The 22,252-nt window shown below is 42.1% G+C and overlaps 1 protein-coding gene across 1 annotated transcript in view; it reads right to left on the bottom strand.

Moving 5' to 3' along the window:
• Positions 1 to 22,252, bottom strand: part of LOC126482099 (uncharacterized) — a 122,344-nt gene that overhangs the window by 62,911 nt on the left and 37,181 nt on the right. The window lies entirely within an intron of this gene.

Here is a 22,252-nt window from a genome sequence, read left to right as displayed (position 1 = left end):
ACAGGCCACAAATATTTTTAGGTCTACCCTGGACGATCTCGAAAGTCTGTGTCTACATCTGTACTCTGCAAAGCGCCGTAAACTGCATGACTGAGGATATGTCCCACTGCACCAGTTATTAGGGCTTCTTCCATTTCCACTCACGTATGGAGTGCGGGAATGATTACTGCTTACAAGCCTCTGTGTCCATTGCAATCAGCCTAATCTTGTTTGCTTGACCTCTATGGGAGTGATATGTAGGGGGTTGTACTTTTTTCCTAGATTAATCATTTAAAGTTAGTTGTTGAAAATTTGTATAAATATGCTTTCTCAGGATAGTTTGAGGCTAACTTCAAGCGTCTGCAATACAGTTTTTTTATCATCTTCATGAAGCTCATCCACAGGTGAAACAGACCTGTGACCATTCGCGCTGTCCTTATTTGCATACGTTCAAAATCCCATATTAATCCTCTTTGATATGGGTCCCAGACATTTGAGCGATATCCTAAGATGTGTCGCACAAGTGTTTTGTTAGTATCTCCTTTTGATTGCATTTTCGTATTATTTTACCAGTGTACTGAAATCTGTCTTTTGTTTTCTCTATGACTGATAAGAGAATGGTCCAATCCGACATGTCGAAACGCACCCTGAAATTTTTTGTGGAAGAAAAATACGACGAAAGAAATTCACTGTCAAAATTTTAGCTACTAAGACGCACTGCAAGTATTTTTTAAAAATTCCTGAAGTTACTTGTTTTTGTCGCACAAAGACCCGTGTATGACAGCAGTTTGTATAGCCAGTCCCGCCTGGCGCGCGATCGGCTGTGATAAGTGTGTGTAGTGCCACGTAGCGACACTAGCGAATTTGAAGCATCTAAACCATACAAAAAATGTCACGCGCCATTAGTGTTTTGAATACGAGGCGGTTCGCAGCAAAAGCTAAACTCTTGCATATGTAATTCTTACAAAGGTGGCTAGCAGATGAAGGTACATCAAGGCAATATAACAGACGACTTCTATCATTTGTGACTATAATTTACTGAAATGAAATATTTCTTACACATATATCATTTTATAACATCTCCTGTAGCACTGTTCTTAAGATTATTTTTGAATAATGTACATTTTAATAACAATCAAACAGTTCCTTGTCTATTACGCATTTTCGTCACAAATAGCAAAGTGTCATTTGAATGACGAAAACAAATATTTTCCTTATACCAGGCACACATAACGAAAGGAAATTTAATGCTTTCAGGCACGTCATAGTAATTACTAGTTTTATTTATATAGAATTGTGTTAAAATAAGAAATGATCCAGGTTCTTATTGTCCTGCATACCGAGCGTACATAAAACGATTTGTAAATAGTGCTGATGCAAACTAATAATGCATAAATGATTGAAATTTAAGAATATTGTTCTCCTGATAAACCACAAATGACACGGAGCAATCGGAAACTACGAGTACATCGTCCGATAATTTCCTTAAAAATACTTTCCACGGCCGTAAAAATTCGTTTGAAGTCACATTGGTTGTTCCGGGTGGAATCTGAATTATAGCAACAGTCTTTACGGCTTCCTTCTGAAAGAAACAGATATAGTTATGTCCACGTCAAGACTCCAATGAAAGCAATGAATTAATTTCTGCAGTTGATTAGAAACTATTCGAACTGAAATGTTAAACATTATTCTTTCCTATTTTTCCAGCTTTTGACAGGTCGATTATAAGATTTTTGCCATTAAACAGTCCTTTTTTAAATTTTTGGTCCTGAAATGCATTGAGGTCGCTGAAGACAGATATAAATTTGCAGAAACAGTAATCCACTCATTCTTTTCACTGTCATAGCTATATATGAAGATACCACAGCATTAATCGACTGTACAACACAGTGTTTTTTGTTGCCTCGAAATAATAAAGTGTGGTTTACTGTCAGTTCTTTCACCAAACCTCACTGATCGGCATCAGATACAGCGGATTTGAGGATAACAGCCAGCTTCGTTTCAGCTACGAAGTAATGGCATTTCCTCTACGCTTTTACTTGAAATAAACTTCGTTGTTTTGGAACTTCCTGCACTGTATAAGTTCTTGAATCTGCTTAACCAGGTCGAAGAAGGCTTGAAATTAGCAGTGTTCATTTCAACTGCGATTCAGAGGGCCCAGTCTCGAAGATTCCATCGGTAATTGTGCGCCGGCCGATGTGGCCGAGCGGTTCTAGGCGTCAGTCTGGAACGGCGCGACTACTACGGTCGCAGGTTCGAACCCTGGCTCGGGCTTGGATGTGTGTGATGTCCTTAAGTTCGATAGGTTTAAGTAGTTTTAAGTTCTAGGGAGCTGATGACCTCAGATGTTAAGTCCCATAGTGCACAGAGCCATTTGAAACATTTGGTAACTGTGCACTGCCTCTCACGAGCACCTCTAAATGGTTCATATCTCAAGAGAACACCTCTAAAGAGCTGCTGTTCATGTTATTTATTCAAGTTTGTGGTTTACGTTGGTTGTTAATGGGAGGTAACGCGGCTTTGTGGCCACCCTGTGCAGTAAGTCTTCCGGATAGTTTTTCTTTGACAGCTCTGCGCGTTTCATTTTGGAGTGTACTTCGTGTAGGTATTTCTTCCTTTTACACAGATTTTACGGACAAAAACCGGGTTTATACACTGCTTAACATAAAGCATTAAAACAAAATTAAGATTAACAAGTTGAACGCCTTATTGCATTCGGTTACTGGGTATGTGGGACCAAACACTTAAATCCCTTTCTTCATTTGAACAGATTATTTTTAATCATATGTTACATCCTTTGTTAGTCTAACCTTGTTATTTTATATTTTTTATGTATTTGGTTAGATGTACACCTGTGGTCACGGGGCCCATGGAAGTAATTTTGCATCGTGGAACCAAATGACCACAACTGGGAATTTTGTTTTTTAGCTTAACAGATTTATTTCACTTCGGATTTTAAACTAAAATGGCTAGCAGAGGTGTCTCAGATGTAGAAATCGCTGAAATGCAGACTATTCTTTCTGGAAATGATGCCACACGCTTTTCCGATGCTTCTGTTTGAGACCGGAATGTTTCGCCTGCTGACGGTCCCAGTTCAAGTTCTGAGGATGATGATGATAAACATAACCGATTATGAATCTAACGATGACGTCCCTCTTGTGAGTCTTTCAGACTGGAACAAATGGGAACCTGTAGCAAGGGACAGAATTCATTTTGCTTTCTCTTCTCCAAACACTGATATTCATCGAGATGGAGTGCAAAAGCTTCAAGGACTACCTCCTATCTTTATTTTGAACACTTTATAGCCGGTAATGTTATATTGCTATTTGAGACTCCAAAAATAACGAGTCGTAAAAGATTTAAGTTGTTACCTTCGATGTTCCATTTATCAAATAAAGAACCAGAAAGAGATCCAGAAGACAGGCTTTTCAAAATCTCACAACTTTAGGATATTCTGGGGGAGAAATTCAAAATACAGGAAAGCAGCGTACCATTTCGTGGACGTATTTATTTTCAGCAATATATCCCTAACAAAAGACATAATATGGGATTAAGGTTTTCAAGCTTTCTGTTAGTGGAAGTTACACTAGGTCATTTAAAGACTTGTTGGCAAAGAAAGAGCAGACGGCATATCTGTTGCCACGAGGGTAGTAACATAATTACTGGGTGGACTCACAGATAGTAACAGAACACTCTATACGGACAACGGGTACACTGGTGTTTCACTGTCTAAAAGACTAATCCAGCGCACTTGGAAGGCATGGTACGTGCAAATCGAACGAATAAACCCCCTGATGTAGTCAAACTGAATAAAAATGGTCGTTATAGCCCAACTGACTGGAGACAAAACGGTAGTCTTAATATGGAAGGATAAACGAGACGTTCTAACGCTTAATGCGAAACATGGTGACTCAACAAACAAGTAAGTTTTAAGGTCATCGACTATAATACAGAAAAGGCTTTTATCGACCTCTTCGACCAGATGGCCTCATACACCCATACGTAAGAAGAACTGTCAAATGGTACAAGACAATTGTCTTCCATTTCATCACTTCTACAGCTGCCTATTGTAAATGCTCTGCTTTTGTACAATTTGTTTCACGAGCATTTCTGTAACCTTCTACACAGCATTCATGAAACGAAAATAAAAAAAATAATAATATAACATGTCACAATACGTTTTCTATTCTTGATCATCAAAACTCAATGTCAGTACATACATTCTGCCCAGTCCGCGTATGATTTTGTCGTTCATTGGCACCACAAAAATCTCTGGTGTATGGTTAAAACATACAAAACATGCCCACAGGCTACAAACAGGCTTGAAGTACGACACGCCGAATGACCACGGATTAGCGACTGGGCTGGCAGAGATATTTCAAAATGCCCACCAGCGGTCATATGGTGTTCGACGTGTTAGCTCAGTTTTATCTCAAATGTCAACACTTATGCTGCCACAAAAGCAATTAGCAATTGTTACGGATATTAGATGAATTGCAAATTTGAATGAACTGTAACTGTGGACAGTTGTTTCAGAGAAACTGTCATCGAAAACTGTAATTCGCTTTACGAATTACAATCATCATGTTATCTGTTACACCATCAACCAAGCATATGTGCCTGATACGTTGCACAAGCGCAGTCCGCTACAGCTCCGGCAGAGTAGTACAATTCTCAGCTGCCTGGCGAGCTACGAATTTGGTAGTTTTCAACATTTTTTAAAAAAACTTGCAGAGCGTCTTACCAGGTAAAATTTTTGACAGGGGCTTTCTTTCGGTGTGTTCTTCCTATATAAAAAAATTTCAGGGCTTGTTGTGACACGCCTGACTGGACCATTTCCTTGTGAGACAATGTGATCATTTCACTTACAAAATTACCCATACAAATTGTTACAGCCTGGTATTTGTATGAGCGGACCGACTTCAACTGTGACTCGTTGGTACTGTAGTAAACCGTAAAATTTTACAATTTTGAACATTTAACCCAAGTTGCCAATTCTTGCACTTCGAAATCTAATCAAGATCTCACTGAATATTTGTGGAGATTATATCGGGCAGCTTTTCGTTACAGATAACGGCATCATCTGCTATAAGTGTGGAGTTGCTACTAATACTGTCTGCAAGGTCGTTAACATACCAGATGAACAGCTAACACGCTTCCCTGCGGCACACTTCTACATCTGCCGATAAATCTACATACATGATAACATTATGAGTACTCCCAATCCAGTCACATATTTCGATTGGTATCCCACATGATCGTACTTTCAATAATAAGCCGAAGTGTGCTACTGAGTCAAATACTTTTCGGAACTCAACAAATACTATATCTACCTCACTGCCTTGATTCATTGGTTTCAAGATGTCTTTTGAGAAAAGCGCAACCTGGGTTTCATATGCTCTGAGGTGATTCTGTTCGAGATACCTTACTATAGCTGAGCTCAGAATATGTTCTAAAAATTCCAGAACAAATGGATCTACATCTACATAGACACTCCGCAAGGCTACTCTCTACTACCCCTTGTCATTTCCTTTCCTGTTCCACTCGCAGATAGAGCGAGGGAGAAACGAGTATCTGTTTGGCCCGTATGAGCCCTTATTTCTCGTATCTTAGCTTCGTGGTCCTTATGCGCAATGTATGTTGGCGGCTGTAAAACCGTTCGGTAATCAGCTTCAAATGCCGGTTCTCTAAATTTTCACATAGTGTTTCTCGAAAAGCACGTCGCCTTCCCTCCAGAGATTCCAATTTGATTTCCCGAAGCATCTCCGTAACGCTTACGGTTGTTCGAACCTACCGGTAACAAATCCAGCAGCCCGCCTCTGAATTGCTTCGATGTCTTCCTTCGATCCGACCAGGTACGGATCCCAAACAATCGATCAGTATTCAAGAATAGGTCGCACCAGAGTCCTATACGCGGTCTGCTTTATAGGTGAACCACTCTTTCCTAAAATTCTCTCAATAAACCGAAGTCGACCATTCACCTTCCCTACCACAGTTCTAACATGTTCGTTCCATCTCAAATCACTTTGCAACGCTACGCCCAGATATTCAAACGACTTGACTGTGTCAAGCTGGGCACCAGTAATACTATATAAGAAATTTGCAGGTTTGTTCTTCCTATTCATCCGCGTTGACTTACGTTTTTCCACATTTAGGGCAAGCTGCCAATCATAACACCAACTGGAAATTTTGCCTAATTTGTCTGGTGTCTTTCTGTAGTCACTCAACTTCGACACCTTGCCATAACTACGGAATCATCAGCAAACAACCGCAGACTGCTGCCCACCCTGTCCGCCAAATCATTTATGTGTGTAGAGAGGTACAGCGGTCCTATCACACTTCCCTGGGGCACTCCTAATGATACTCTTACCTCTGAAGAACACTCGCTATCGAGGACAACGTAGTGGATTCTACTATTTAAGAAGTCTTTGAGTCACTCACATATCTGTGAATTTACTCCATATGCTCGTACCTTCATTAACAGCCTGCTCAGCCCGGAACCGCGAGACTGTTACGGTCGCAGGTTCGAATCCTGCCTCGGGCATGGATGTGTGTGATGTCCTTAGGTTAGTTAGGTTTAAATAGTCCTAAGTTCTAGGGGACTGATGACCTCAGATATTAAGTCCCATAGTGCTCAGAGCCATTTGAACCATTTTTAACAGCCTGCAATGAGGCACCGTGTCAAATGCTTTCCGGAAATCTAGAAATATCGAATCTGCCTGTTACCCTTCATTCATAGTACTCAGTACATCACATGAAAAGAGGGCAGGCTGAGTTTCAAACAAGCGATGCTTTCTAGAACCATCCTGATTCGTGGTCATAAGCTTCTCAGTCTCAAGAAAGTTTATTATACTCGAAATGAGAATATGTTCAAGGATACTGCAGCAAATGAAAGTTAGGGATATTGGTCTGTAATTTTGCGGGTCCGTTCTTTTACCTTTCTTATATAGGCTGCTGGAGTCATCTGCACTTTTTTCCAGTCGCTTGGGACTTTGCACTCGGCGAGAGATTCACAATAAATGCAAGCAAGGTAAGGGGCCAATGCCGCGGCGTACTTTTTGTAAAACTGAACTGGGATTCCATCCAGACCTAGTGACCTATTTTCTTTCATATCTTTCAGGTGTTTCTATACGCGAGTTATGCTTATTACTACGTCATCCATACGGGAGTCTGTCCGATGACCAAATGACGATATGTTTGTACGATTATGCTATGTGAACGATTTCTTGAAATTGAAATTTAAAACTTCGGCTTTGGTTTTGTTATTTTCGACTCCCACACCAGACTGGTCAACAACGGACTGAATGGATGTCTTAAACCCATTTATTTGTTTTGTGAAGTGTAAAATTTTACAGTTTTGAACATTTTGTGTATTATTTCTACTGGCTTTCTTGTAGATAGTGTGTGCTGTCCGAAGCCAAGTGTTCTGTACGTTGGGCACCCACAATATGATTGCGGTTAAATACACTAATATCACAGGCCTGACTTACCCAAGGCCCAGTGCTATCACTATCTCTCTCTCTTTCTCTCTCTCTCTGTGTCAAAAATGGTTCAAATGGCTCTGACCACTATGGGACTTAACTTCTGAGGTCATCAGTCCCCTAGAACTTAGAACTACTTTAACCTAACTAACGAACCTGCGACTGTAGCGGTCGCGTGGTTCCAGACTGTAGCGCCTAGAACCGCTTGGCCACTCCGGCCGGCCTCTCTGTGTCGTTCAAGTTCAGCAGTCATCTTTAATTCAGCTATTCATGAGTATTTGTGTAAGATATTTTGCGTCTAGATACTGCGGGATAACAGGCAGCACTCTGCCTCTTTTCAGCATTCTTTCTTATCTTCCACGATTCTCTCATTTCTTCTCCACAGAGACTCTTTCTGTCTTCAGTCTACTTTGTAACAGGTTTCTTGGGGATTTCGGTCTCTGGCCTCATATTTCGCTTGTGTATCTTGTCTCTGTTTGTGTTTCTGTCTTCAGTATCTATTGGATCAATTTGTCCTTTTTCCAGGTCAACAGTGACTTGCATGGTCCATGATACTGTTGACTTGACTCCCTGTATGTATGTCAGAATTCTGCTGGTGACTCATTGGATGTGACCTGCTGACACCACCTGCTAGGTTTTACTTCTTTTCTGTGGTTTTCCTAGAGCGCAGTCTGTATCCCTTTTCTGTCATCTTTCGGATGAGAATTTTTCTAATAATTTTGCGTTCTTCCTTCAGTATGCTTTCCATGTTGCTTTTCGCATGGAGTGATAGTGTTTCACTTACATATAGTATTTCAGGCTTCATTATTGTGTTGTAGTGTCTGATCTTTGTTTGAACGGACAGGCATTTGTTATTATCTACACTGAAGTGACAAGAATCATGATATAGCGATATGCACATATATAGATGGCGGTAGTATCGCGTACACAAGGTATAAAAGGACAGTACAATGGCAGAGCTGGGTGATTCATGTGCACATGTGTCCGACACGATTATGGCCACACGACGGGAGTTAACAAACTCTGAATGTGCAATCGTAGTTGGAGCTAGACGCATAGGACATTCCATTTCGTAAATTGTTAGGGAATTCAGTATGCCAAGACCCACATTGTCAAGAGTGTGCCGAGAATACCATATTTCAGGCATTACCTCTCACCACGGACAACGCAGTGGCTGACAGCCTTCAGTTAAAGACAGACCAGCGGCGTTTGCGTAGAGTTGTCAGTGCTAACAGACAAGCAACACTGTAAAATAACAGCAGTAATCAATGTGGAACTTAGGACGATCGAATGCGTTAGGACAGTGCGGCAAATTTAGCGCTAATGGGCTATGGGAGCAGACGACCGACGGGAGTGGCTTTGCTAACAGCACGACATCGCCTGTCCCGTCTCTCCTGGGCTGGTGACCATATCGGTTGGACCCCAGACGACTGTAAAACCGCGCTCTGGTCAGTTCCGATTTCAGTTGGTAAAAGCCAACGTGAGGATTTGACTGTGGTGCAGACCCCATGACGCTATGGCCCAAGTTGTCAATAAGGCACCGTGCAAGCTGGTAGTGACTTCATAATGGTGTGGGCTGTGTTTACATGTAATAGACTGGGTCCTCTGGTCCAACTGAGCCGACCATTGACTGGAAATGGCTATATTCGGCTACTTAGAGACCATCTGCAGTAATTCATGGAGTTCATGTTCCCAAACAATGATGGAATTTTTATGGATGAAGATGCGCCATGTCACCGAGCCACAATAGTTCGTGATTGGATTGAAAAACGATCTGGACAATTCTTGCGAATTGTCTGGCCAATCCAGATAGCCTGACATGAATCCCATGGAAAATTTCTAGGCCATAATCTAGAAGGCAGTTCGTGCCCAAAATCGTGTACCGGAAAACTTTCGCAGTTACCGACGGCTATACCGGCAGCATGGCTCATTACATTTCTGCAGTGGTCTACCAATGATTTGCTGAGTCCCTGCCACGTCAAGTTTCTGTACTATGCTGGGAAAAAGGAGGTTCGACATGATGTTAGGAGGTATCCCGTGACTTTTGTCACCTCACTGCATGCCTTGTATTTTGACGTGCCAGTGGTCTTGCTGCCAGTGGTAACAGCGGCTCCCGTCAGATCACCGAAGTCAAGAGGCGGCAGGCTTGGCTAACACTTGGATGAGTGACCGTTCGGTCTGCCGAGCGCTGTTGCCAAGCGAGGTACACTCAGCCCTTGTGAGGCCAATTGAGGAGCTACTTTGCCCGCATCTCGTGGTCGTGCGGTAGCGTTCTCGCTTCCCACCCCCGGGTTCCCGGGTTCGATTCCCGGCGGGGTCAGGGATTTTCTCTGCCTCGTGATGGCTGGGTGTTGTGTGCTGTCCTTAGGTTAGTTCGAGTTAAGTAGTTCTAGGGGACTGATGACCTAAGATGTTAAGTCCCATAGTGCTCAGAGCCATTTTTGAGGAGCTACTTTATTAAGAAATACCGGTTCCAGTCACGAAAACTATGACAACGTCTGCGACAGCAGTGTGATGGCCAAATGCCCCTCCATATCCGCATCCAGCGACACCTATCAGCTGAGTATGTCGGCACCGTTGGCCTTTCTGAGGCCTGTTCGGGAGGAGTTTATTTTTTTTTAATATTTTGCCGTAAGCTCTCTTCATTTTTTGTAGTCGAGTCTTCCGTGAGATTTTTTCTCCTCCTGTATGTTCGAAGCCTTCACCTAGACATTTGAAACGTGTAATTGTTTATCTTGCTGTATTTTGTATCTAATTTTTGTATGTTTAATTTTGCACAAAAGAATTCAGACGTCTGGAAACATATTTGCAGGCCAACTTTTACTCCACGTTCCTTTTAGTATTTCTATTTGTTGTTTTGTTGCTGTTGCTTTGGAATCCGAGAGTATGACCAGATCGTCTGCGAAAGCTAGGTTTGAGATATCTATCTTGTCCCAGGATCGTCCTAGTCGTGTTGGTTTCCACTGTCCTTGGATTTTCAGTTCTTTTTCCCATTGATTTGTCCAGGAATAGGTTGAACAGTAATGGGAATAATCCGTCGCATTGGCATACTCCAGTTTTGATCATAAAGGGATCAGAGATTTCACCCATGAATTTAACTATAGGTTGAACAGTAATGGGAATAATCCGTCGTATTGGCATACTCCAGTTTTGATCATAAAGGGATCAGAGATTTCACCCATGAATTTAACTTTCTATATTGTGTCATCCAATGTCTGTCTGATTAGTCATAGTGTTTTTGGGTCAGGTCCCTGTTCTTCTAAGACGTTGTACAAGGTTTGTCGGTGAATAGAGCCGTGCGCTTTCTTGAAATCTTTGAAAGTACAAATTACTGGAGTATCCCTGATAGCCTTGTCTTTTGGAACTGTTTTCAGATTGAGAATCTGTTCTGTGCATGAACGACCGTGGCGGAAACCTGCCTGCTATGCACCAATTTCGTGTTCTAACTGTTCTTGTATTCTCTAGAGTCAGATCGATGAGAAAACTTTGTAGGTGACTTGTATTGGGGATATTCCTCTGTAGTTGTTCACATTCGTCCTATCACCCTTCTTGTGCAGCGGATGGATAAGTGCACATTTCCGGTCGTCAAGAAGTTTTTATGTTTTCCAAATGGTGGTTATTACTTGAGTAAGTTCCTGTAAAGTCTTTGGTCCGAGGTTCTTTAGTAGTTCTGCAATGATGTCGTCTTCACTGGATATCTTGTTCTTTTTTAATTTAAGTGCACATCTTCAGATGTTGGTGGGATTGACTCTGGGTGAGTGGGGGTGCAATCCTGTGTTCCGAATCTTGTTTCAGGTTCAAGGCCGTTGCGGAGATCAGAGAAATAACGTGCCACTGTCTGACAATTGTCTTGATTGTTAATGTGAATTTTTCATCTTGTTTTCTGAAAAATATGTTTTGAGATGTGTATCCACGGACCTTCATTGCGAAACTCCTGTAGAATTCTCTCGTGGTATGGTTGCGGAAATTTTCCTCTATAGCGTCCAGTTGCCCCTTCATGCAGGTTCTCTTGGTTTGCCTAGTGAGTTTTGCAATCTGTTGTCTGGGCACGTTAATAGGATATAGGTTTTCTAAGAACTTTTTACTGTTGTATTTCTGGAAGATCTTTTTGCATCCTTCTAGTGCATCATTTCGTTCTGAGCCTCACCGTGGGTACTATCAGTTCTTTTGCTTTTTATCTGCAATTTTTGTGGAATTCCACCCATATTTGCTTGTTGTCTTTCCCTTCCCTGCTTTATGTTGGATTCTATTATGTTTTTCGTGTCAAACTTCTCTATGTGTTTTATTTCTGACGGATTTCTTTCGGTGTGAATTCGATTTTGATTCGAACTAGACAGCATCCACATATGCCGCTGAATGCACCTACAAAATTGCATCATTGTGAGACGCTTAGTTCAGAAGATATGACGTCGTAAACATTCAGCTGCGGGGAAACAAACTGCAGGTCGAAATTCGCTAGAGATACAGGTGAGATATGCGAGATGCGTGAAATATACGCATATCAAAAAAAAAATTGCATCACCCCAGTTCCCAGAACTCCTGAAGATAGACGCTCACTGTGAATACTGTATCACAGACACAGTCCCTTTGACTGTTCAGAGATGTCACTAAACCCGCTCAAAGATATAAAAAACCATGCATGAGAAGCCCCTATTAAACGGAGGGGGTCCGACAGACGATCAGTTCCAGTTATTCCATCAGGAAGGAGGTATACGGCTCATGTTGTCTGTAGTTCAACCATGCCTAGACGGTCAATACCGCGGTTCGATCGCGTCTGCATTATTACTTTGCGCCAGGAACGGCTCTCAACAAGGGAGGTGTCCAGGCGTCTTGGAGTGAACCAAACCGATGTTCTTCGGCCATGGAGGAGACACAGAGGGACAGGAACTATCGATAACATGCCTCGCTCAGGCCGCCCAAGCGCTACTACTGCAGTGGATGACCGCTACCTACGGATTATGGTTCGGAGGAACCCTGACGGCAACGCCACCACGTTGAATAATGCTTTTCGTGCAGCCACAGGACGTCGTGTTACGATTCAAACTGTGTGCAATAGGCTGCATGATGCGCAACTCCACTCCCGACGTCCATAGCGATGTCCATCTTCGCAACCACGACACCATGCAGCGCGGTACAAATGGGCCCAACAACATGCCAAATGGACCGCTCAGGATTGGCATCACGTTCTCTTCAGTGACGAGTGTCGCATAAGCCTTCAACCAGACAATCGTGGGAGACCTGTTTGGAGGCAACCCGATCAGGCTGAACGAGTTAGACACACTGTCTGGCGAGCGCAGCAAGGTGGAGGTTCCATGCTGTTTTGGGTGGCATTATATGAGGCCGACGTACGCCGCTGGTGGTCATGGAAGGCGCCGTAACGACTGTACGATACGTGAATGCTGTGCTGCGACCGATAGTGCGAGGCATTCGTCAACATTTACGACAGTTCGTGCCCCTGTCGTGCACATCTTGTGAATGATTTCCTTCAGGACAACGACATCGTTCGACCAGAGTGGCCAGCACGTTCTCCAGACATGAACCCTATCGAACTTGCCTGCGATAGATTGAAAAGGGCTGTTTATGGACGACATGACCCACCAACCACACTGACGGATGTACGACGAATCGCCGTTGAGGAGTGGGACAATTTGGACTAACAGTGCCTTGATAAACTTGTGAATAGTATGCCACGACGAATACAAGCATGTATCAATGCAAGAGGACGTGCTACTGGGTGTTAGAGTTACCGGTGTGTACAACAATCTGAACCACCACCTCTGAAGGTCTCGCTGTATGGTGCTACAACACGCAATGTGTGGTTTTCATGAGCGATGATGAGGGTGGAATGATGTTTATATTGATCTCTATTCCAATTTTCTGTACAGGTGATGCAAAACTTTTTTTGAAGTGTGTATCAAAATATACTTGGCATGAGTGTATGCGGGCAAATCCAAAGGTAAAATTATCTTCCTAAACCCTTGGATCATTTAATGACACACATTAAATTTACTATATGGAAAAAGTACTGTGGGAGTAAGAAACAGAAATCACTGGGGTGGGGGTGGCAACGTGGAGAGGGAAGAGGGGGTGGGAGAGATGGCCACATCGAGAGGGGAAAGGAGGACAAGGACCAAGATATGGGGGGGGGGGGGGGTAGATGTACAGAGAGAGGTGGAAGGGGAATTGATAGATAAAGGGAAGAGAAGGAGATGCACATAGAGAGGAGAGAGGAGGAAGTGGACTGAGAGGTGGGGAGGGGAAAATAGACAGAGAAAGCGAGGAGGAAATGGACAAAGAGAGGGGGAAGGAGCAAATGAATAGAGAAGTGGGGGAGAAGGAGATTGAGGGGGTGAAGAGAAGGTAGAGGTGTCAGGAGAAGAAGGACTCAGACGATGGAGAAGGAGATGGATATAGCGGGAAGCAGCAGATGGACAGAGGGGGGAGGAGCATACAGACAGGGAGAGTGGGGATGAACACGTGGACACAGAAAGGGTCAGAAGGAGATGGACAGAGAATGGAAGGTGGAGGAGTTGGACAGAACGAGCGGAGAGAAGGAGATGGCCAGCGAGGAGGGCAGAGAGGATGGACAGACAGAGGGGGAAGGAGATGAACTAATATAGTTGGAATAAATACTTACCTGGGCAAAGACAGGTACTCAACTAGTAACAGATAAATAACGTTAATGGGCGGATGCGAGATAAGTCTCCTGATTTTAAAATCATTTTATGCAGCATTAACTATTACAGGTGGGGGTCTTCCCTTGTCAGCAGCTGTTCATCTCTAACGCCGTTACGCGCAAAGTTTCTTTTATTAGAACATATACTCTACCTCATCGTCTGATTTGAGATTTCCATTAATTGTTTTGTGACTTTTTAACGCTCATTATGAATGTTACAGTCTTTGCTGTATAGTAACTGTATATAAACGGGTAGTCTTCAGCACACATCATGTTTACATACTATAATATCTGTCGTAGACCTGCGTACATATGAATCCTTTAATGTGTGGCTGTTAAGTTCAGTTAGTCGCCAGAAACCGGCTCGCTGGTGACCGCTTGTGACGCAGCTGGAACGTCCCCTTCATTTTGTGCTATAGATTTCCACCATGTCCCGCTATCCAGATTCTCACGGACATGAACAGCCTCGTCAAGGGAAGTGGTAAGGCCAACAGTGTGTAGTGGTGAGACCTCTCTACGGAGGAAGGGCGCAACGTAAAGACGCGCCCACACCAGCCGCGCCGTGCTGCACCGCGTCGCACAAAAGCAACAAAAGAGGTTCGGCGTAGCGCAGCGCGCTGGGTGTGGCCAACAAAACGCGCCGCTCTGCGCAATAACAAACAAGCTCCGCGCAGTGTCGATACATCTGACGAAATGCGTTCGTCCGCGTATCTATTTGGACCGATCATTCTCATTATCCACTTTTTATTAACACGCGTGCACACATTGCTGCGCACCTACGAACATTCTGCTCCATTCCGTGCAGTTCTGAGCTGCTCTGCGGCGCACGTTTGTGCTCGGTGCGGCGCGTCCGGTGTGGACATTGCTAAACTAAACCTAAGACTTCCTGTGCATAAGAGAATCTCGAGCACTTTTAGATTCACCGATGCAGTTCCAAATTACCTTGCCGTTTGTTCATTTTATAATTGCAGTTACGAGGCAGTGGTCTCAGAGAGATTCTACAAACAGTGAAGATGATCAGGCGTAAGTTATTCAGGTAGTGCTGGTCGTGTATTGTCTCAGCACGAAACGTAATGTGAAAAGATGAGGAGTTAATCGTTTGCTCTTTGATTGACACTTGGGATTACGGCGTAAAACAATGTTGGAAGAGCAGCGATTGAAAATATATTCACTTTAAAAAATGGCTCAAATGGCTCTAAGCACTATGGGACTTAACATCTAAGGTCGTCAGTCCCCAAGACTTAGACCTACTTAAACCTAACTAACCTAAGGGCATCACACACATCCATGCCCAAGACAGGACTCGAACCTGCGACCGTAGCAGCCGCGTGGTTCCGAACTGAAGCGCCTAGAACCGCTCGACAACAGCGGCAAGCTATTCACTTTAAAGATGCTGATAAATGAAAGAAGGGAATTAAATAATGATATGCACATACTTTTTATCTACTATGTATGTCAACGCGTTTGACAGATTAAACAGGACAGATATTTGGTCCATATTACAAGAAAATGGAATTCCGCGACACTCCGTAAAGCCCATAAAAAGCTTAAGCAGTGAAGCTAAATTTGTAATAAAAACAAGGAATAAAATAAGCAAAAATTGCGTTATAACTAACCAAGGAGTTAAACAACGTCGCTCTCTTTCGCCAATTTTATTCAGTTTATATACAAATGACATAATTGAACAGTGGAATGAGAACACAAAAAATTAAGGAATAAAACTAAATAACGACTATTATATAATAACATTACTGTAATCTGACGGCCAGACTATAATAGCTACATCAGGAAAAGAACTGCACCGAAATGTTTTTAATTTAAACCAAATTGGTGAAAATTATAATTTTAAAATATCAGTGGGAAAGCCAGAAGTAATGGCATCCCGGGAATGCAACAAGTGCGATCAGATATACTGATAGGAAACAAAATAATCGCCTAAGTAATCCATTTTAGATACCAGGGCTGCGAAATTTCTTTTGATTATTATAAAGATGTAATTAATAAGACACTAAAATTTCAGAGTTTCTGCGAAACAATGTAAAAAAAACATTAAACGAATAGACAAGTACAGAAATGCAACTGAAATAATGCAACTGAAATTCTGTAAAACGCTACTGTTCTATTGCTTCTTTAGGGATATGAGGCTTCGATAGCAAACAAGGAAGACATAAATCAAATATTGGCGTCAGAAATGGAAATCCGCAGATCAGCTAAAGGATGTAAACTAGAACCCGGATTAAGAAACGAAGGTATTAGAATGAGCTTAAAATATTTACAGTAACAGAAAAAAGCAGAAATGGAAAGAACACGTAAAGAGAATCCATATATTTAGACAACATTGTCTATGGAGAGCAGCGAGATGCAGGCCAGGGTGGCCGAGGGGTTCTAGGCGCCACAGTCTGAAACCGCGCGACCGCTACGGTCGCAGGTTCGAATCCGGCCTCGGGCATGGATATGTGTGATGTCCTTAGGTTAGTTATGTTCAAGTAGTTCTAAGTTCTATGGGACTGATGACCTTAGAAGTTAAGTCCCATAGTGCTCAGAGCCATTTGAACCATTTTTAACAGCGAGATGATGCTTTATTCAGGTTAAAGTGAACAGTCGAGATCTTTATTGAGATCTCGACTGTTCATTTTAACCTAAATATAGTTTCAGGTCGCTGCTCTCCATAGACAATGTTGTCTACATTTAGGAACAATTTATCGAGTCAGGTATTTGGAGATCTAAAGACGTTCATTGACACCAGAACTAAAATCATGAAATCATATTGCGATCTCGACTAAACATAAACAGAATGCCGCAAGACAGATACCCTAAAATAATTTTGCAGTATGCAGAGTGTTCCAGGAGCAACAGCCAATATTCACGAATGTGAGAGGAGGGATAGTACACATGGCCACTAAAACGCACTCCTTAAGAGACGTGATTACTTTTTCAGTAGTGTTCGATTGTGTTCGTATTAGGACACCTCATGACCTCTTCCACAGCGCGACTGCTGCAACAACCCACTGTAATGGATACCACACAACATGGATTCTCAATAGCCTTGTGCAAGATGCTGTCACCGGGTGACCACGTTAAAGTTTCGTAGCTCCTGTACCACTCTCCTAGCAGTATCATGGGTGATCTACATGAACTATGGTTTTATCCACCTGGCGGAGATCTAGCATGTGCTAACTCCACTCCTCTTACAATGTGGAATTCATTTTAGGACTACCTTTGATAAGCAATCAGCTTTTTCGACCTTGAGTCTATCATAAAAAAGCCTTGGTATTTTACTGGAGCATTAGTTTTGACTCTTTCGACGTTCTCCTTGCAATGTATAAATTCCAGCTTTAGCCATTCAATGGTCAGTCTTTTAAGAGGTTACGCAATTAATGATTTAAAACTTGAACGATAGTACTTCGTAAATGCTCTCTATCCTTATGACATCAAAAGTTATTATCACCTGAAAGTGAACGTATAATGTTGTTGAGAAACCGGTTCTGTTGCCTAATAAAGGAAGCTGTATACAGATAATGCGGCTCTGAAGGTTTTTCATTAACTTTCTAAAAAAGTTGAAGCATTTTTAAGAACACTTTGGAAAAGTTTTGGAAATTTCTTGACAGTAACAATGTGAACAAGTGTTCACCTCAGTATGCACTTTAGAGCCTATGCTTACTCGGGATTTCTTCTTGTTTTTGTCCATACCACCACCTCTCAAAATATGAAAAGCAAAGGGCTTGCGGTAGAAGAGATTTGTTTCACAGTACGGAAGACGAGTGATAATTCCTGTCATATCCCTGAATACTGACCATTGCTCCTGGGACAAGCCTGTACAGCCTAACAGGAAAGGGACGTAGGTCAGTCCAGGAAACTACTGAGCTAAGAAGCTGAAGCTGGAACAGTTTTCTCGAACGTAATCCATAATGGCAACCACTCATCTGTTTTTCCCCGAGGGTGTGAAGAAGTACCCAAAGGTCTTAAGGTATGCGGTATGCATTGTAGAGCCCCGATTTAGTGGACATTTTTTCCATGTTTTCATCCATACTAACTCCTCCAAAAATTTGGAAACCAAAGTGCTTGAAGCAGAAATGCCTTAATTTACAGTATAGAAGATGGAAAGTGCACATAGCTCTTAAGCTATGCGTCTTAGAGCCCTTCACCATCATCCCCGAAAGTTTGTAACATCATCACGAAATCACACTGTATGTAATGTTGTTAATATGGGTTGGCTGCACCTTTTAGCTTTGCATAAAATTTAACCTATTCACTGCCTCACTGAACATCATACCCATGAACAATGGATAACTCATTATACAGACTTATGGTGAACATAGAAGGCCGAATATGACACTGGAAAAAGAATGTACAACGAAATAGTAGATCCAGTTACTGTGCAGGAGCTACAAGAGGCTTTGAAATACACGAAGAATAGAAAATCCACTGGAACAGATGGAGTAAGTGCAGAACTAATTACATATGGAGGGTTCTCACTAGATAAAAGACTTTTACAATTAATAAATGTATGTTGGACGGACAACAGGATCCCAGACCCTTGATATACAGTAGAAGTGATTTCTCCTTTCAGGAAATGGGAACGTAATGACTATAAAAATTACCGTGGCGTCAGTTCTTTTAATGTTGGCTACAAACTATACTCAAAGATAATCAATAACCCTATGAAGAATATCATAGATGCTATTATCTCTGAAGAACAAAATGGATTTGGATCAAGCCTTTCATGCACAGACAATGTGTTTGTAATAACAAACATTATGGAAAAACACAGACAATTTACTACAAAAACCCAAATGGCCTATATCGACCTTGAGAAGGCTTTCGACAGCGTGGGCCATGATAGCGTATGGAAGATTATGTTTGAATGCGGATATCCTTATCATCTAAGAGACGTAATGAAAAGTCTTTACAAAAATACACGCATTGCAATAAACACACGTAGAAATCGATTAGAAAAATAATTATTAACCAAGGTGTTACACAACGGTGTAGACCAGTGGTTCCCAAAAGGTGGTCCGCGGACCCCAGAGGTTCGCAAGATGCTATTAGAATAAAAAATATATTAAATATATTTCGTATGATAACAGATTTTTTGTTTTGGCCGCTTCCTGCATGAGCAGAGCTGTAGCGAACGCTAACTTCTGCGTCTAGCGTCTTGCTAGAGCCAACTGACTAGCACACTCTAGCGCAAAACTGGAATTAGATAGAGTCTTAATTTGGCTTTTTTCGGCACTTAGAGTCTTAATTTGGCTTTTTTAGGCACTTGATACTGTGATACGACAAAGTACCAATCATGCTCGATGAGGGTGTCCTCGAGAAAATTTCGTTGGGAACCCCTGGTGTAGACTATCACCTACCCCTTTTAATATGTACTTCGACTTCATTCTTCATAAGTTTAAATGTGAAATAAACAATGGAATTAAGATAACGAATGAGGAATACCTGAATGTACCTTTCTTTGCAGATGAGATCTTTATCATTCAAAAGAATGAACAGAAAACTTTGTGTTCTGCCTTACGACAGATCAGGTTTTTCTTAACGTTTATAAACATTTATTTACAAAATAACAATTTTCGTTTCACAAATACAGTTTGCATTTTACTTTTTCCGATAAGACAATCCGTTCTGTGCTTTTATTTTTTCTGTTATTGTCCAGGTAATTATTTCCTTTGGTCTTTCTATATTTTTCCAGTATCTGTCAGACTGAGTTCGTTAGTAGTTTCTTACGCTGTGTATTATTTCAGTTTACCGTTTTCTGAGTCTTGATACACCACATTTGTACATGTGGTAGGAGGAATGTGGAAGAAAGCATTGATTGCAAGATGTAGTTAGTTACACAGAATAATTGATTAATAAAAGTTATTTTAAGAATTTTTACCTATTACTAGTTGGGTTATTATATATATATATATATATATATATATATATATATATATATATATATATATATATATATATGGTTTGAGCAGTGGATGTTTTCTATCCATTTTAAAATAATGTTGTATTTTTACTATTTTCTTATTAAACCTAGTGTTGGAAAGCCAAAATGGGAGGCATTTTACGTTGGGCCGTAGTGGAATATACATTAGACATGGAATCAACTTGACAGAAGTATCAACGAATGTATCAACTGTCACTCGTTATTTGTTGAGCAAAGTGGTATCCAAAGGAGAACACTCGTGAATAACTATCTTAACACAGAAAACAAAATATGATAAAATGAAAAAGCGAATTATTAAAACAATTTTTTCAGACTGAGTGAAGAGCAATACACTAGGAAGCAGTGGACGGTGCAATCGTAGAGCTAGTTTGATACAGGTGGTGAGCGAGAGTAATGGAGAGAAGGAAGCTATTCATGGTGGAAGGAAAGGCATATATAAGCACATGAAACACTAATTTGTTGCATTGATAGAACTATAATCATATGGAGGTACTCACTGCTGGGCACACCTCTCGACTGCACACGAGGAAGGCAGAAAAACACTCGAAGCAAGAGTTACGCTGGCACGATATGGGAAACTTTTACGTGTTGTAACACTTTTCACTGTCACTTTTTTTTAACACTTTGCGACACACGTATCACTATTGTATTGGCGTTTTTGGGATGTGGGAGGGCGTTCGGTGACGGCGACGAGGGCGGTGGGGGGAGGAGGGGGGGGGGGGGGGGTGGCTGCGGGCGACGGCGGACACGTCACGTGGCGGCAGACAGGGCGTCCCTGAAGGCGGCGGTCAGCGGGATCTCCAGGAAGTTGTGGAATGTCTCAGACTGAAGCGCCTAGAACCGCACGGCCACACCGGCCGGCGCCTTCTTGTTCTCTTCCCATAAGTCCATGAGGAACTGCACGCTGTCTGACTGCCTTTTGGCAATGACTGCGTGTGCAGTCATGGCGAGTGTCCACATCGTGGTCGTGCGTTTTGGTCTTGGAAACGGTTTCGCACCAGGGACGGTGAGTGCCGTGACTTGAATGTTAAGTGGGTCGCTTCTGTTTATGTGAGTTATCATTTATTTGCTTGTCTCCCATATATTGCTGCTTGCCCTGCATAGGAATCGATGTTCTATGGTGTCCTTTTCGTTGCAGGTTTCACAGTTGGGCGATTCCTTTATACGGACTAGGGCCAGCCTCTCGTTGGTCGGTATGGTCTTCTGCGCTACTTTGTACCACGTAGATCTGGCGTGCTCCGGTATTGCTTGGGGGAGGCCTCGTCAGAGAGGTCCACCGCATGAGCGTCTAGGGAAGTGGTAAGAGTGATGGTTTCACGTTGCTTTACACTGATGATGAAATGATAATGAGGACAACATTACACCCAATCCCTGAGCGGAGAAAATTTCCGACCCAGCCAGGAACCGAAACCGAGCCCCTTGGTGTGGCATTCCGCCGCGCTGACCACTCAGCAATCGGGGAGGACAGAATAAACAAGACCTCCAAAGATTAGTATACCAGCTGAATTAAATATGCAAGAAATACAACTTTAAAATTTCTAGTAATAAAAGGGAAATAATGGCCTTCTGAGGAAAATATCCAGTGAGATCAAAAATTGTTTCCGATAATTTAGTTTTAGAGAAAGTCTCACAGATCTCTTATTTAGGCAGTGCTATAAGCTTTGATTTTGGCTCTGATACCGAAAATAAAATGCAAATATTCCAAGCTGTCTGCGATACCATTAGCAGTACACTAGGCCATAAAGTACAAAAAGAGACCATCATCAAATTCTGTAAGTTGATGGTGGTTCACGTGTTATCCAAATCGAAGTGAAAGCAGGGTTACCACCAAAAAAATAAAATGAAATAAAATTCGAGCAGCACAGATGACGTTCCTAAGGGTAACGAAGGGCTGCACAAGAAGAGACATGACTAGGAATGAAAATATTAGAGCAGCATCAAATAATTTCAACATGAATGAAAAAATTCAAAAATATTGTGAAGAATGGAGACAACCCCTCATGTGAATGGCAGGTCACAGAAGATCCTGAACTACAAGCCGAATGGTAAAAGAGATATCGGAAGACCTCAGAAATATGGGAATGATTTTGTTTGTGATTTCGGACCTGGCAACAGCCCAATCCTTGAAAGGAAGATGATGATGAGTATTATGACAGTTTTTGAGTTGCGTGGGAT

This window comes from Schistocerca serialis, chromosome 5 (genome assembly GCF_023864345.2).
Source record: "Schistocerca serialis cubense isolate TAMUIC-IGC-003099 chromosome 5, iqSchSeri2.2, whole genome shotgun sequence".
NCBI classification, from domain to species: Eukaryota; Metazoa; Arthropoda; class Insecta; order Orthoptera; family Acrididae; genus Schistocerca; species Schistocerca serialis.
This window is presented reverse-complemented; position numbering and strand designations above follow the sequence as displayed.